The following is a 6139-nucleotide window of genomic DNA, read 5'->3' on the forward strand; positions in this document are numbered from 1 at the left end:
TTTTTTTTTATCGGTGGATACGCAGTTTTAAGGGGTGAAACCATGGTCAGAAGGTGCCCACTTTTGGGGGTGATTTTTCAATTCCACCTATAAGAAGGGAATTTTGTTAAATGTTCATTATGGGAATAAATAGCTCGTGAAGAATTATGAAAATCACAATTGATAGTTCCTCCGGGGGTTGAAATTTGGGGGGTGAACTACCCCTGTACAGACTTCATTTTTCAAAAAAAAAACTATGATTCAGAATTTTATGAAACTAACTGCGTTCGATGGAACATGGAAAAATGCGGAATACCTGTTTTTGGTTTTTCCCCAGAACTGGAGTTTTCTAGGGTGAAAAAAATAATTTCCCGGCAACATCATCCACCAAGGTGGTGGGATTATTTATTCAATTTATCCAACTGATGAATAGCTGGAGAGGAATTATGGAAATCACAATCACTACTCACTCTGAGGTTTCAAATTTGAGGGTCAACTACCCTCATGAAAATTGTGTCTTTCAGAAAAAAAAAATATTGTTCAAATTTGCATAAAACCAATAGTATTCGAAAAAAAAACATGGAAGAATGCAGCTAGGAGCTGGATAGCCCAGTAGGAAGAGCACCCGATGCAAAAAAAAATGCGGAAACTGGTTTTTCATTTTTTTGCTTGAAACTGGATTTTTCAGCGGCGCAAGTTTGATTTTATCGAAAACTATGAATTATTCAAAATATATATATGTATATATAGTTTATTAAGGAACATAATTAGTACAGAAATGATATTCATCAAAAAAATGGTGCATGCAGAGAGACTTCCTGCACCACGAGCATCTAACTACCGCAACATTAGAACAACCATCAACTTCACATTTTGGATTAGAAGATTGTCCAAACGCAAAATCGACAGGATTATCAAATTCCTCTGGTTTTTNGTTCGTTTCAACTTTTCCATATAAGTTCCTCCTTTATTGACTTAATGTGCTCAACGATGTAATTGCTGGACCGATTTCACCCTTTTGAATTTATTGGAAACAGTTTTTATGGACAGATTTTTCTTTGTTTTTGCACTCCTCCAGTATTCGACTGCTCTTTTNGAAGATTGCAATTTGATCACATTATTGCGCGCATGCAAATTAATATCATGATTTAAGAGAACAACCGTATCTGAAAAATGGCGGACGTAATTTTTCCAAATCCTGAAGCCGTACACATCAAGAGGTTGAATTTTTCCGGTAGTTCCTTTGGGGATTAACATAGTTAATAATTCTTTATTCCGAGGAGTTGCCTGTTCTATCACTTGAGAGCAATGTCCACTCCATGAATCGATCAACAGTCGACTTTTTGGTCCCACGTTTGGAAAGAATACTTCTTCCANTAGCACTTCAGATGTTGCCATGAGGATCTTAATAACGTTTATAGGATTGAATCTCATAATGGAAAGAATTCGGAATATACGATTAACAAGAGACAGTTTTGCCGTGATGTGTTTACGTAAACTGAACGCTGCGCAAAATGGAAGTGAATAATATTCAGGGTTATCAATAACACATGATTACTGCATGATGGATTACCTATTTTTGGATATAGGTGACGCGTGCACGGCTATTTGCATTTTGTTTGGAATTATTATCGCTTTCAGCAGTATGTTATCATCACATATATACTATAATAATGAAGTCTCTTAGAACCATTACCCTGGTTCCTCCGACATATGGAAAAAACAAGTTCAATCATTCGTTGAACGATATGGAAAAATTCCGATTATTTAGCAAATTTTTTTTCGTACTCGTCACTGCTTTTTCTTTAAATATAACCACCCTGTTGCTGTACCTGAAGAAAAAGGAGAATCTTTTCTTTGATCTATTTTTATCGGTATTCGTTTATCGTCGAATTTTGGAAAAATATCATTTTCACGTGGGGATTATTGAAATCAAAATTGAGGCTTGGGATATCTGGAATCCAATTTTATTCTTTCATAAAAAGGGATACTGTATTATTTCATATCTCTTCCGATGCAATCATTTCCGTGAAAGCCAATAGTTGTTTGATAAAAAAATATTATTTCGCGGGGGTAATTACCCCGTCAACTTCAACCCCAAGAGGAACTATTATTGGATATTCTCACGATTTCTCATAAGCTATACATTACCTCAATGGAATGAATAAATAACCCCACCACCTTGGTGGATGATGTTGCCAGGAAAATATTTTTTTCACCCTAGAAAACTCCAGTTTTGGGGAAAAACCAAAAACAGGCATTCCACATTTTTCCATGTTCCATCCAACGCAGTTGATTTCATAAAATTCTGAATCATAGTTTTTTTTTTTTTGAAAAATGAAGTCTTTACAGGGGTAGTTTACCCTCCAAATTTCAACCCCCGGAGGAACTATCAATTGTGATTTTCATAATTCCTCACGAGCTATTTATTCCCATAATGAACATTTACAAAAATGCCCTTCTTATAGGTGGAATTGAAAAATCACCCCCAAAAGTGGGCACCTTCTGACCATGGTTTCCCCCCTTACAACTGCGTATCCGCCGATAAAAAAAATACGTGTCGTTTAGTTTCGAGTCCTCTACAACATATATGAGTTTCATCGAAATCGGAGGGGAACACCTCCCTAGTGTTCTTTGTGAGTGCAGGGGCTCTTTTTTTAAATATTTTAAATTATGTTGAAAAAACGATTGAAATTTATTTTTTCAACAATTATCTTTTTCATACATTGGTTTTCGAAATAAAAAATTAATTAATTCAATAAATAAATTAATTTATTCATCCGCTCAGTTTTTTTATCTGTGGAAAATAGACGCATGTATGGGAAAATACATGATCATGCGGTTTCTTCGGGGGGTTGAAGATGTAATATCCAAAATATTTTACTAGGAATTTAAGACTAGAATAAATTTTATGTGAGATTATAATTATAAGTTATATTATAATTTCAGGTAATCAAGAACCAAATCCACAATTGTAAATTAAATTGAGTGCATTTCATCACCCGGACTCAATTAAAAATTCCAAAGACACCAGAATCGAGTTCAAAAGTGATGAAATGACACACTCAGCACGCCCCAATTACTTAATACTAAGATTCACACGCGAAGGAACGATTGAAAACCGATTAATTGAAACCTCAAAAACCGAATGAACCACTTCCCCATAAAATTCAAAAGAGTGGGAAAAGTCATACGACATTTTCCACCAATTAAAAATGGACTCGTTGGAGCCCATGTGACAAGTGACCCCAAAATTAATATAAAAATGTCAGAAAAACCAAAATTAAGCAGTCTTGAAGCAGCGATGGAGCAGTAACAATTCTGGTGGAAACAGTTCATTTAATCGGTCCGGTTTTTCAATCCTTCCTTCGATTACACGGGATAGTACTGAATTAATAGTAAGTTACGAACAATTGAAATTATCCGGGAATAAAATTTCTTTAACCGAGAGTGGTGACTTCTCTTGCAAATAACGAATTCGTTTATTGTGACGCGTTGTGGAGAGTCTCAACCAAACTCTTAAAATCTTCCAATTCAACTGCCAAAAATTCATTAAAATATCAACGAATAGAAGAAAGTGTTTCCGTGAAAGTATCCATAATAGCCTTTAGTGCGACTAATTGCTGGTGAGGAAATTACGGATTTACCCAGGGATCTACAAACACATCGAGTAATTTATAAATAACAGACCGAATTGTGAGTAACAAAAATTTGTAAACCTAAATTTGAATCCTTCAGATTATTCCAGGGATAGGAATTTTAGCTACATAGATTTCTGTAAAATCACGCTAATGTTTTTCTAAACCGAATAGTTATACAAAATATATTTAAATTCAAACTTGATTCCCAGTACAACTCCAAATGTCTTGATTAGAAATTAGTCTCAACTCAAGCCCTATCCCTAAATCAAACCCTTTTTCCCTTATATTTTAAAAACAGGTAAGAGTATAAAACTTTGCGTCGTCCAAAAATTATAAAATCTAATAATTTTAGCTTTGATTTTAATGTGACAATTAAAACATGTCCTTTCGACGCTAAAATCCTTCTCCGGACATAACAAAGACAGCCGCATGTATCCGGAGGAGTGAAAATTTAGGGAGGTGAGGGGGAGGGGTTCTAGACTACATTGTTATAAAATTTACTCCTCCGGCAACATGCGCAGATTTTTTATAATTTTTTGAAAAATGAATTTCGCAGAAAATACATGAGACTGGAGTTTTTCTGGGGGGTTGAAGACACCCGCATATATCCTGAGGGATGAAAATTTAGGGGGGGGAGGGGGAGGGGTCTGAGATTACATTTTTATAACATTTACCCCTCTGGAAACATTCGCTGAATTTTTATATTAAAAAAAAATGAATTTCGGGGAAAATACATGATCAGGCGGTTTCTCCGGGGGTTAAAGACAGCCGCATGTATCCGGAGGGGTGAAAATTTACGGGGGTGAAGGGGGGGGTCTGAGACTACATTGTTATAAAATTTATCTCTCCGGAAACATGCGTTGATTTTCCATAATTTTTTGAAAAATGAATTTCGGGGAAAATACATGAGACTGGGGTTTTTCTGGGGGGTTGAAGACACCCGCATATATCCAGAGGGATGAAAATCTAGGGGGTGAGGGGGAGGGGTTTGAGACTACATTGTTATAAAATTTACCCCTCCGGAAACATGCGTTGATTTTTTATAATTTCAAAAAAATGAATTTCGGGGAAAATACATGAGTATGTTGTTTCTCCGGGGGGTTGAAGACAACCGCATGTAACCGGAGGGGTGAAAATTTAAAGGGGTGAGGGGTCTGAGACTTCATTGTTATAAAATTTACCCCTCCGGAAACATGCGCTGATTTTTTGTAATTTAAAAAAAAATTAATTTTAGGGAAAATACATGATCATGCGGTTTCTCCGGGAGGTTGAAGACAGCCGCATGTATGCGGAGGGGTGAAAATTTCGGGGGTGAGGGGGAGGGGTCTGAACTATATTGTTATAAAATTTACCGCTCCGGAAACATGTGCTGATTTTTTTTAATTTTTTGAAAAATGAATTTCGGGGAAAACACATGAGTATGTTGTTTCTCCGGGGGGTTGAGAAAAAATCTTCTTGAGTTACCTTCATTTCCATCTCAAATCACGTTTGATCCTGTCCAGCACATGTCTCTGCACTATATATTTTTTTGCGAACTGTTTCATTTGTTCGAAACTTAACTATTCAATTACCCTTGATTAACGCTAAAAATTGCATGAAAAAATAATAAGCATAATACAGATTTCATCATACGTGACGTAACATTTCTCTCTATGCCATTTTCATGAATAAGTTGCAGGAAATGTCGGAAATTAATGAAATCGCGTTCTTCTTGGCTTGATTTTATAATAACAGATAAACTACAATCTGCCCCCCCCCCTCCCTGTCTGTCTTTAACCCCCTGTGAAAACCCCATTATCTTGTATTTTTCCTGAAATCGATTGTTAAAAAAATGATAAAAAATCCCAACATGTTTCCGAAGGAATGACTCTTGTAAAAATGAAATTTGTGACCACTCCATCTTACCCCCGTAAATTTTCATCTCTCCGGATACATGCGGCTGTCTTCAACCCCCCGAAGAAAGAACATGTATTTTCCCCGAAATTGATTTTTCAAAAAAATTAAAAAAATCAGCGCATGTTTCCGGAGGGGTAAATTTTATAACAATGTAGTCTCAGACCCCTCCCCCTCACCACCCTAAATTTTCACCCCTCCGGATATATGCGGGTGTTTTCAACCCCCCAGAAAAACCCCAGTCTCATGTATTTTCCCCGAAATTCATGTTTCAAAAAATTATAAAAAATCAGCGCATGTTTCTGGAGGGGNACACTACCAGGGCGCAGCACGTTACGGGCTCACCCAACCTAATCAGTGACACGCACAACACAATCGACTCATGCACGAGACAATTGGCAATACTGGAAAGACGTCAGATACCACCTGACACCAGAGATCCACACCTGAAGGAATAGAAGACGCTACCGCATAGCACGTGGCCGGCGATATTATGTANGGATATATGCGGGTGTTTTCAACCCCCCAGAAAAACCCCAGTCTCATGTATTTTCCCCGAAATTCATGTTTCAAAAAATTATAAAAAATCAGCGCATGTTTCTGGAGGGGTAAATTTTATAACAATA

This window comes from Diachasma alloeum, unplaced genomic scaffold (genome assembly GCF_001412515.2).
Source record: "Diachasma alloeum isolate Michigan unplaced genomic scaffold, Dall2.0 Dall_scaffold_00662, whole genome shotgun sequence".
Taxonomy (NCBI): domain Eukaryota; kingdom Metazoa; phylum Arthropoda; class Insecta; order Hymenoptera; family Braconidae; genus Diachasma; species Diachasma alloeum.